General features: G+C 38.5%; 1 pseudogene; it reads right to left on the reverse strand.

Annotated features, from left to right (window-relative positions):
- Positions 1-1,348: 1,348 nt before the first annotated feature.
- On the reverse strand, positions 1,349-1,463 carry LOC122098096 (annotated as a pseudogene).
- Between the last annotated feature and the right edge of the window lie 9,943 nt (positions 1,464-11,406).

An 11,406-nucleotide genomic window follows, 5' to 3' on the forward strand; every position in this document is an offset into this window, starting at 1 on the left:
ATAACCACTCCAAAATGTTTTAAAATTGGAGATGCTAATACGTGCCCCTCTGAAGTAAATTTTCTTCTACTTTTAACGTTATTCTGAAAGCCTTTGCTTGTTTGTCACACCTGTAATCCTAACTACTCGGGATATCTTCTCAGGAGCCTGAGATCTGTGGCTAACAGTTGGAAGCCAATCAGGGCAAAAGAAATTCATGAAATTATTTTTCAAAAATTTTAATGAACTAGCAAAGGGCCAAGAATGGAGATGTAGCTCATTTAGTAGCTCACCAATCTAGAGAGAAAAGGCCTAGCAAGTTGGTGCAGTGTTCATTATGACAGGTCCCTTGTATAGAATAATTGAATGCACATCCTACACATCTCTTGAACAACAAATATCTGGAATTATTTTGTTTGTTACATGTCAATCTTGACTTTATTCTTAAATGTGTATTTATGTAAGAAGTACATGGTTCTAAAATTCTTTTAAACTTAGTTTTTGATGAATTGTCTAGTTTAAGAAAATCAATTACAATTTATATATATATAAAAAGTTCTGTGCTCAATTCAGCATCACTGATTTCAAACTCTGAGCATGCCAACACACATGCAAGTGCTTGAGCACATGCGTGCGTTAACACACATATTTATTCAAAATACCTTCATATCGGAGTTTTTCATGAATTTCTTTGCTAACGATATCATATGAGTAAAATAAAGGAAATAAACTCTTCCATCTCAGAACAGTTTTATACGTTCTTATTGTAAAAATACTGCACAGAGGGGTAACACTTACATGAGCAAGGTAATGAGTACATTTCCTAACAAGTATTGTTACCTCCTTCTTTATTGTTCCCCTACCATCCCTTCCCTCTCACTTCCACAAGTCCATTAACCTCCTCCCTTTCCCCGCCTCAATTGTAAAGTTCACTTTACAACATAGTTTCTTGTGAATCTCATTGTTGCAATGGGTCAACCTGTATCCCTATTTATGCATTTTGTTTTTTTTTCCTTCCCCTCAGCAAATTAGAGGAGAATATATACAAGATGTAGGCTCACCAACTTCAAATACAGTGAAAACAGGTGTTATAGCATGGGGGAGGAACATATAAAGAAACAAAAAAAAATCCACACTGTAGGTTATAAGTATGTGAGAAAAAATAGCAAGAAAAAACCACTTGTGTCCCTAACTTGGGGTTCATTTCCATTAACATAACCTTATCTGGTCATATACACATAACTTTTGACATTTTCTGCTTATCCCAGACATATATTAGTTATTGAAAATTAGAGAAACCATGGGACCTATGTTTCTTTGGATTTGGCTTACTCTACTTAATTTTTTTTCCAAGTCTTTCCATTTCTTAACAAATTGGGGGATGGAATGCTTCAGGAATTTGCCTGTCATCCTTGTGGAGGGGCCATACTAATCTTCTCTGTATCATTCCAATGTTTTAGTATATGTGATGCTGAATTGAGCACAGAAATTTTTTATATATAAATTGTAATTGATTTTCTTAAACTAGACAATTCAACAAAAACTAAGTTTAAAAGAATTTTAGAACCATGTACTTCTTACATAAATACACATTTAAGAATAAAGTCAAGATTGACATGTCAAAAACAAAATAATTCCAGATATTTGTTGTGTAAGAGATGTGTAGGATGAGGAATTCAATTATTCTATACAAGGGACCTGTCATAATGAACACTGCAGCAAGTGTTAAGGTTTGTTAAAAGTTTTAATGTTTTAAATATATTAATTTTGGGAATTTGCTTATATATGCCAAAACTGGGACTGTTTGGTAGGTCATAATACTTTTCTATAAAGTATTTAAGATTTATGGTAGCAGATAAATACTCCTAAGTATGTACATTTCAGAGTTTATAGAAACTTTACTAATGAGAAGTTGCAAAGTCTTTGTGTAAAGGAGCAGAATAAAGAGCTGACTATGTTAACTACACAGTTTCTGCTAAAACTGTAGGCCTTCCTTACTTTATATGTTAGTGAGGAACAAATGATGATATAAGCCATATACAAATTATGAGATGAACTATAAATGGTCATCTTAGTGGGTGATTTAAACTCTACTCATAGCCTATAACATTCTTGTTGAACATCATAATCTTAGCCAGTGTTAAATGTAAAGAAATATGACAATAATAAAATCTAATTTGTAGTACACTTCAAATACTGAAAACACTGGTAATTGTTTTGTTTTTTATTTTATTAATCATTAATATTAAATTATTGCTTTTCTTTATTTGTAGCATTTTTTCCTTGTTGTAATATAATAGAACTTTTCGTAAATTGTCATTAGGAGGTACTTTGAGAAGGTTATTGGGATGGCCATACCATTTTTTATAGGTGCATGTGAGTTTATAAAGATGAAAATTAAGAACAAAATATGTATTTTAAAAATGATCAAATAGAGTCTGATTCAGGAGTGTTGATAAATGTCCACACTTAAAATGTTAGCCCTAGGCTGAAGCAGAGTTATTACAGAGTTGAGGCAACAAAAGTAAGAGACTGTGTTTTGTTTTGTTTTTTATTTTTATTTTGTTGGTCACGGGGCTTAAACTCTGGGCCTGGGTGCTGTCCCTCAGCTCAAGGCTAGTGATACCACTTGAGCCACAGCACCACTTCCATCTTTTTCTGCTTATGTGATGCTGAGAAATCAAACCCAAGGCCTCATATTGCTGAGAAATCAAACCCAAGGCCTCATGCATACAGGCACTCTACCATTGAGCCACCTTCCCAGTACCTGAGAGACTGGGTTTTAAAAAATCATCTAAACAACATTTGTTTTCTGCTTTGGGTTATATAATGAAATATATGATTATCTTTTTATGTTTTTGTGCATTGTCATACTTTATATTTATACTAACTTCACCCACTTTATCCTTGTCAAAGTCATGAAATATCTCTGAGAGTTTGCTTCTGTGAAGATTGTTTTTTTTTTTTTTTGGGAGGGGGGGGTCAGGTAGTGGGCCTGAACTCTGGGCCTGGGCGCTCTCTCTCAGCTCTTCAGCTCAAGGCTAACTCTCTACCACTTGACCCACAGTGCCACTTCCGGCTTTTTTCTGCTTATGTGGTGCTGAGGAATCGAACCCAGGGCTTCATGCATGCAAGGCAAGCGCTCTACTACTGAACCACCTAACCATCCCTGTGAAGATTTTTTTTACATTTATCATTTCTTCTGAGTCATTTTTATTTTTTATCAAAATCACTTTATATTTCATGTTTATGGGTATTTACACAGAGACAGGGATATAGAGGATATAGTTTACCAACTGAACATTAAAATTAAGCTCAAAAATAAAAATCAGCCTTAACACATATTTTCATATCTTTCCCCACATTCTCCCTAAAAGAAGACAATATTAAAAATGTCTGAGGGAAGCTTTTTAACTCCAATTTTCTTGGGCTTCCTAAGTTTAGAATTCTTTTGCCCTTCAGACTGTGTTTCTTGTTCCTCCCTTTTCTCGACTCCATTATTAGAGATTTTTCTCAGAGATGACTCCATCTCCAACTTTTCACTCTGCCTATCTGGACAAATGAATTTGCAGATCAAGACTCTTAGAAAGATTTTAAGAGCCTGAATCTAACACACTTCTCTCATACACCATCCCTACAAAGACACAAGTACCAAAACAGGATACAGAGTTTCATTTTTTTCTACCAAGGCCAATGCCTGAGGTTGCTTGCTTCTGAGGGTGCCTGTTTGTGACTTTCCTGATGTTGCCGATTAATTTTATACCTAGGTCCATTATCAGCTACCAAGGATGGCATGTTTAGACCATCCAGGAGGTTGGCTCAACAGGGCGTCTGGATGTGTCTCCTATGAGGGGCTCCTAGAATCCCTCATGAATGGCACAGAAGATCTGAGTTGGAAATACCGGGAGCAATTAAGGTATCCTACAAACACCATCTCAGCAAGGCAAAGTTTACTCTGGCAGAAGGCATCCTGTCACATGTCCAAGTTGAATAAGCACAGTGGATAGGCAGCCCACCACTGGCTCCCATGAATTTGAGCTTTGGGATCATCTTTCATGATGGCTCAAACTTTTGACCCCTTTCAAACCAGTCAAAAGCTTTAATAATCAACCAAATCCGAACACCTGGCCATATGAAAAATAACCAACTTTTACCCACCTGGTGTTCTACTACTAGTGCCATGTCTCTAGCCCCTAGCACTTCTCTAAAATAGCATTGGTAAGGTTTTGACTACCTTTACAAGGGCAGTGCTTATATCAGTCAAGCACTTCAAGATTTAACTTCTACAATTCTCCCATCTGGTTTTGCTTTCTTTTCTTCCAAACAATAATAATTGACTTTCCTATTCAGCAGTATCCAATAAGATATTTTGATTTTAAAAAGGGGTTGATTAAGGCAGATTTTCAGTCAGTCACTGAACAAAACCTGTTATAGAAGAGATAAAGCACCCATGCACACATTACTATGAAAACAATTACTAAAGAGGTAAATATTGAGACCATGAATCATTGTTAAAATTCTTGCTCTATCATCAAACTAGTAAAGGGATCTGCCACCACACACAGACACACAACTTTTTTTATAAGTGACTGGGGGCTGGTCTTGGGTTTGATCTCATGCTCTGGGCATTGTCCCAGAGCAGTTTTACTCAAGGCTACCACTTTAGCCACAACTCCAGTAGTATCTTTTTTGCACCTTCATTGGAAATAAAAGTCTCATCTTTCCTGTCTGGGTTGGTTTCAAACAGATCCTCAGAATTCAGCCACCTGAGCATTTAGGATTATACTCAGTATCATCTCAGTTTTTAGGTAATTTGTTTCCTATATTCAATCCTTGTAAGTCTTTCTGTACCATTGGCCTCCAACCACCACACAGATTACCTTTGAAGTATATTTATTCTTTCATTTTTATATATTTATTGTAAAAGTACTGTACAGAGGGGTTAGTTACATGAGCAAGGTAAAGCATACATTTCCTATCAAGCATTGTTACCTCCTCCTTTATATGTCCCCTACCATCCCTAATCTCCAAGCTCCAAAACTACCCTATACACTACCCCGAACCCCGCCTAAATTGTAAAGTTTGTTTTTCAACAGTGTCTTGTGCATCTCATTGTTACAATGGGTCAAACTGTATTCCTATTTAAGTATTCTGTTTTTTCCCTTTCCCTCTCCAAACTAGAGAAGTGTATATACAAGATGGAGGGCACCAACATCAAAAACATTGGAAACAGGTATTATGCTGTTTTTTGGGGACACAGAATACAAAGAAACAAAAATCACACGAAACATTATAAATATGTTAGAAACAATAGCAAGAAATGTAAAAAAACCCTTGTGCCCCTATGTTGGGGTTCATTTCACTTATCACCATCTTATCTGGTCAAGTATTATATTTAGACCAAATTTTTCCCATTCAATTCTACCAGTGGCTCCTAGTTACTTTTACATGGTGGCATTTCCAATAAACAAATCCTGCTGATTAATAAAAGCACATATTGGAATAATTCGATTATGGAGATCATAGATTGTGGAGATCAACAGAATAAAACTAATTTAAGCTGCTTTTTCTGGTTTCTAGCTTTAAGCTCTTTGGGAAATTTTCAGGAGCTCCTAAGTAAATATGAAATTTGTAAATATGGAGTTTGTATTTTCAAATATGAATTTTGAATGACCCGCTAACTAAGAAGTCCCTCCTTAATTTAAGGTGTTTGAAAATGGTCAGGGGTGGATTGGCCAATGTAACCAAAGCACAGATTCCACTCCAGTTGGCCAGTAACATCTCCAATAGTGGTCTCATGGAATACCACCAGACTTTTCCCCTGGCTATGATTTGTACTTCCTGCTCATCTCAAACGGTTGGCCTTCACTACATCCAGGTAAGTTTCTCAGAAATGTCCAATTTTCGCCAGGTAATTGACCTGGAAAGAATGGAGTTGATCAGTTTCAGGGGTTTTTGGAATAGACTCTTGCTTCTGAGAAGAGCAACAAGGTGTTCCAAGTTGTCTCGGATCACATTTTGCTGACCTCTCATGAATTTCATGCACATGGGGTCTGAGCTCCATGATAGCACAAATAGGACCTCTTGTGTGGCCTCCCTGCCACACAGTCATAGCAGTACTCCATATGTGGACAGAATCACCACAGTATTTACCAAACTTATTCAGTCTCAATTTGAATCTGGGTAGACTCAAAATTGGAAGACATACACAGAGTGTCTGCTCCAAGATTGAATTTGCAGTCATATCATAAGATTAACTAGAGGGTCCATTGAGGCCCTGGAATTAAGCATGGTCACTTTAAGGGCATTAAGAGTGTTTGGAGTTCCCCAAGCAGGATGTTTTCACAAGTCAAACATTAGACATTTATCTGGGCATTATGAAACTGAATCATGTTTTGACCAATTTTATCAATAACACCCTCCTTACTAGCAGGCAATGCCCCTGCATACTAGAAGGGAAACTAGCACTCTTCTTAGATAGAAACCCCCAAAACTCCTTCCCTCTTGGTAGGAAACCCTTCCTCCCTCTTGGTAGGAAACCATTTAGCTGTAACTTACCTTTTTTTTTTTTTTTTTTTTTTGGTAGGTCTTGGAACTGAACTCTTTGCCTGGTGCTGTCCCTCAGCTCTTCAGCTCAAGGTTAGTCCTCTACCACTTGAGCCACAACACCACTTCCAGCTTTCTCAGTGGATTATTGGCGATAAGAGTATCACAGAATTTACCGGCCTTGCCTAGCTTTGAATGACCATTCTCAGATCTTAGCCTTCAGAGTAGCTAGGATTACAGACGTGAGCAACCAGTGCCCATATTTTTTTCTTTTTTCTTTTCTTTGTTCTTGGGTTTGTCGGTTGTGAGGCCTGAAATCTGGGTCTGGACACTGTCCCTCAACTCTTCAGCTCGAGGATAGCTCTGTACCACTTGAGCCGCAGTGCTTTTTCTGCTTACATGTTGCTGAGGTATCGAACCCAGGTGTTCATGCATGCAAGGCAAGCACTCTACCACTAAACCACCTTCCCACCTCTTCGTCTGAGTTTTTAGTTAACTCACTTGCCAATGTTCAAACCTTCTAAAGTCTTTGTGCAGGGTCTGGGAAGGTGGTTCAGTGGTAGACTGCTTGCCTTGCATGCCTGAGACCACGGGTTCAATTCCTCAACACCACATAAGCAAAAAAGAAAAAGCAGGAAGTGGCACTGTGGCTCAAGTGGTAGAGTGCTAGCCTTGAGCTGAAGAGCTGAGGGACAGTGCCCAGGCCCAGAGTTTAGGCCCCATGACTGGACCCAAAAAAAAATAAATAAAAGGTCTTTGTGCAGCTTTGGTCTCCAATCACCACAGAAGCTCTTCCCTTGTCAGGTAATGTTTCTTTCTAGAGCTAATTTTCCCATGCCATCCTACTAGAGCATTTAGTTTATGGGTTAAAAAAATTTTAGTATAATTAACAAATCTCTTTTGATTTTATTCTACTCTATATTTTATTTTTGCCAGTCCTGGTGCTCCCTGAGCTTCTTTTGCTCAAGGCTAGCACTCTACCAGTTGAACCACAGTGCCACTTCCAGCCTTTTCTGATGATGTGGTTCTGAGGAATAAAACCCAGGGCTTCATGCATGCTGGACAAGCAATTTACCACAAAGCCATATTCCTAACCCCAAAAATATTTTATTTATACTAATCATAAGAATAAAACTGATTCATTGAGGATTTGTTGTTGGGGGGTTTAATTTTTTGAGTTCCAAGTATATTTTAGATATGAGACCCTTGTCCGTTGTATGGCTAGTAAAGATCTTCTCCCAGTCCGTGGGCTTTCTATTGATCTTGCTAGCTATGTCATTTGCCCTGCAGAAGCTCTGCAACCTTATACAATCCCATTTGTCCAGCCTTTCTTTGATTTGTTGTGTTTCCGGGTCTCTATTCAGAAAATTTCGGCCTGAGCCAAGGAGACCCAGGGTTTCTCCTATTCCATCCTGTAATGTTTTCAGAGTGTCTGCTTTGACTTCAAGGTCTTTGATCCATTTGGAGTTGATTCTGGTGCAGGGTGATATATAAGGATCTAGCTTAAGTTTTCTACATGTAGTTAACCAGTTTTGCCAGCACCATTTACTGAAGAGGCTGTCTGTCTTCCATTCTATTGTTTTAGCTCCCTTATCGAAGATTAGATGGCTATAGGTCTGTAGGTTCATTTCTGGGTTTTCAATTCTATTCCATTGGTCCTGAGGTCTGTTCTTATGCCAATACCAAGCTGTTTTGATTACTATGGCTTTATAGTAGAGTTTGAAATTTGGTATTGATATTCCTCCAGCAGTGTTCTTTCCGTTGAGGAGCGTTTTTGCTATTCGGGGTCTTTTATTGTTCCATATGAATTTTTGGATTGCCTCTTCTATTTCCTTGAAGAATGAGGGTGGAATTTTGATAGGTATTGCGTTGAATTTGTAGATAGCCTTGGGAAGTATTGCCATTTTCACGATGTTAATCTTTCCAATCCAGGAGCATGGGAGGTTTTGCCATTTTTTTAAGTTCTGTGTTGATTTCCTTTTTCAAGATTTTAAAGTTTTCATCATAGAGGTCCTTCACTTCTTTAGTTAAGTTAATTCCGAGGTATTTTATTTTTTGTGGGGCTATTACAAATGGAGTTGCTTTCCTAATTTCAGCCACACTTTTCTCATTGTTGGCATACAGAAAAGCCATTGATTTTTGGGGGTTAATTTTATAACCTGCTACTTTGCCAAAGTTTTGAATCAGCTTGAGTAATTTGGGAGTGGAGTCTATGGGATTCTTTAAATACAAGATCATGTCATCTGCAAAGAGGGAGAGTTTTATTTCTGGGAGAAAGACTTAAAGAGAAGCTTCTCTGAAGAAGAAAGAAGGATGGCCAATAGACACATGAAGAAATGTTCAACATCCCTAGCCATAAAAGAAATGCAAATCAAAACAACATTGAGATATCACCTCACTCCAGTTAGAACAGCAAAAATCAAGAACTCTAACAACAACAGATGCTGGAGGGGATGTGGACAGAAAGGAACCTTACTTCATTGTTGGTGGGAATGTAAACTTGTTCAACCACTTTGGAAAGCAGTATGGAGGTTCCTCAAAAGACTCCACATAGAGCTCCCCAATGACCCAGCAATCCCACTTTTGGGCATTTACCCAAATGACCACAAACAAGGCCACACTAAAGCTACCAGCACAACTATGTTTATTGCAGCATTATTTACCATAGCTAAGACATGGAACCAACCCAGATGCCCCTCAGTAGATGAATGGATCAAGAAGATGTGGTATATATACACAACGGAATTCTATGCCTCCATCAGAAAGAATGACATTTCCCCATTTGTTAGGAAATGGAAAGGCTTGGAAAAAATTATATTAAGTGAAGTAAGCCAGGCCCAAAGAAACATAGGTCCCATGGTTTCCCTTATTTGCAATATCTAGTATAGGTATGAGTCAAGCGGAAAAAGTCAGATAATGTGATGTTAGGAAAACGAACCCTCAAATATGTATTTTAATGTTTTTGTTTCTTTCATGCAAGTGTTTCTAACGCATTTATAAGATTATTTCTTTGTTGCTTTGTATGTCCCTCCCCCACAGTGTAACCCCCACTTTCACTATATTTGATGTCAGTATAACATGTGGAGGAGATGGGGACAAACAAGTCGTTTAAGGATTCAGGTGGACCTGTTGCAACAATGAGAAGTACAAAATGTCATGTCAAAACCAGCTTTACAATGTCGGTGTGGGGGGGAGGGGGGTATGATTGGGTGGGAGGGAGGGGGGAGGCTGGGAAGGGAGGTGAAGGGTAAACAAAGGAGGAGGCTGCAATGCTTGGTAAGAAATGTATGCATTATCCTGCCCATGTAATTGTAACCCCTCTGTACAGTATGTTCTCAAATAAAATAAGATAAAATTAAAAAAAAAACAAAAAAACAAAAACAAAAACAAAAAAAAAAAAAAAAAGAATAAAACTGATTCATAAGGTGCTGTCTGGTTTCAGGCTTTGAACTTTTTGGAAACTTAGTTGGGGGTGATCCTGAAAAGCACCTAAGTAATTAGGAAATACGAATGACCCTCTAGGGAAGGGTCTCTCCTAACTAGTATAAAATGTTTGAGAATGGACAGGTGGATGAAATGCTAGGGTGAAAGGGATGGCCAATTGAACCAAAGTACAGGTTCTACTCTAATTGGCCAGGAAGGTCTACAACAATGGTCCTCCACAATACCATTAAACATCTCCCATGGCTATATTTAGTGATTACTGCTCATCTCTTCAAGGTTTGGATTTCACTGCATCTTGATAAGTTTCCCAGAAATGCCAATTATCCTTCCCTGTACCTAGAGAAGCAAGGGGTTTATTTGGCTTGGGAAGACAGGGTTTTTGTCTTAGATCCATACTCTTGTGAACAGCAATAGCAGGGCCTTACAAGTTTCCCCAGGCCGTGTTTGACTGACAGATCATGCATCCATGCCCTTGGGGATCTGAAGTTCATCATAGTAGGAAGTGGACCACTTGTTTATCTGGTTTCTGTGCCATAGAATCTTAACAGTAATGGTGGGCAGAATATTTAACCCATTTCACCCAAGCATTACTTTCTTCGTCATAAGACTTGAGCTGAAGGGCTCAGGGACAGCACCCAGGCCCAGAGCTCAAGGCAAAAGCCCTACTACTTGAGCCACAGTACCACTTCCAGTTTCTGGTGGTTAATTGGAGAAAAGAGTCTCAAGGACTTTCCTGCCCGGGCTGGCTTTGAACTCTAATTCTCAGATCCTGAGTAGCTACGATTGCATGTGCAAGCCACTGGCACTTGGTTTTTGACTTGAATTTTAAGTCTACCCAGAGAGTCTGCTTCTGAAACTAAGATTCAATGCCATACATCCTTGGATCAGCTAGAGGATCAATCAAGCCTGGATCAATCCAGGCTTCAGAGGCAAAGTGGGCAGCTGAGGGAGTTTAGTGAGTAGGAATTTTTTGAGTTCCCCTTTCAGGATATAAGATTTAAAACACACACATGCAAGCACATATTCATAACAAGTTTTTGTTTGGACAAGTGCACATTATGGAGCTCCATAATGAAAACCATCCATTATTTAATAGTGTTCTCAGACCTTTGTCAACATTCTCCCAATGGATTATCAGAAGCAGGTCCTTAGATCATTTTTCTTGGGTTCCTTAGGCCTAGAATTCTTATTCCCCATTTTAGCAGGTCTCTTGTGATTTCAGTTTTTGGTGCACTTAATCCTCCCTATTGTAACTTTCTTGTGCACCCTTCTCATATTTAACTTTCCCGTTACTGGAGATTTCTCAACAATAGATTCCTCCAGCTCCCACATTTTTATTCTTGGGCCAGAGAATGAAAACACACATTGAGACTCAAGTTCTCTTTGTGCCTAAGACACACTCAGCCCATAAAAATCCCCAACCAACCAGGTAGTATG

Source organism: Dipodomys spectabilis, unplaced genomic scaffold (genome assembly GCF_019054845.1).
Source record: "Dipodomys spectabilis isolate Male_0828 unplaced genomic scaffold, ASM1905484v1 ptg000458l, whole genome shotgun sequence".
NCBI lineage: Eukaryota > Metazoa > Chordata > Mammalia > Rodentia > Heteromyidae > Dipodomys > Dipodomys spectabilis.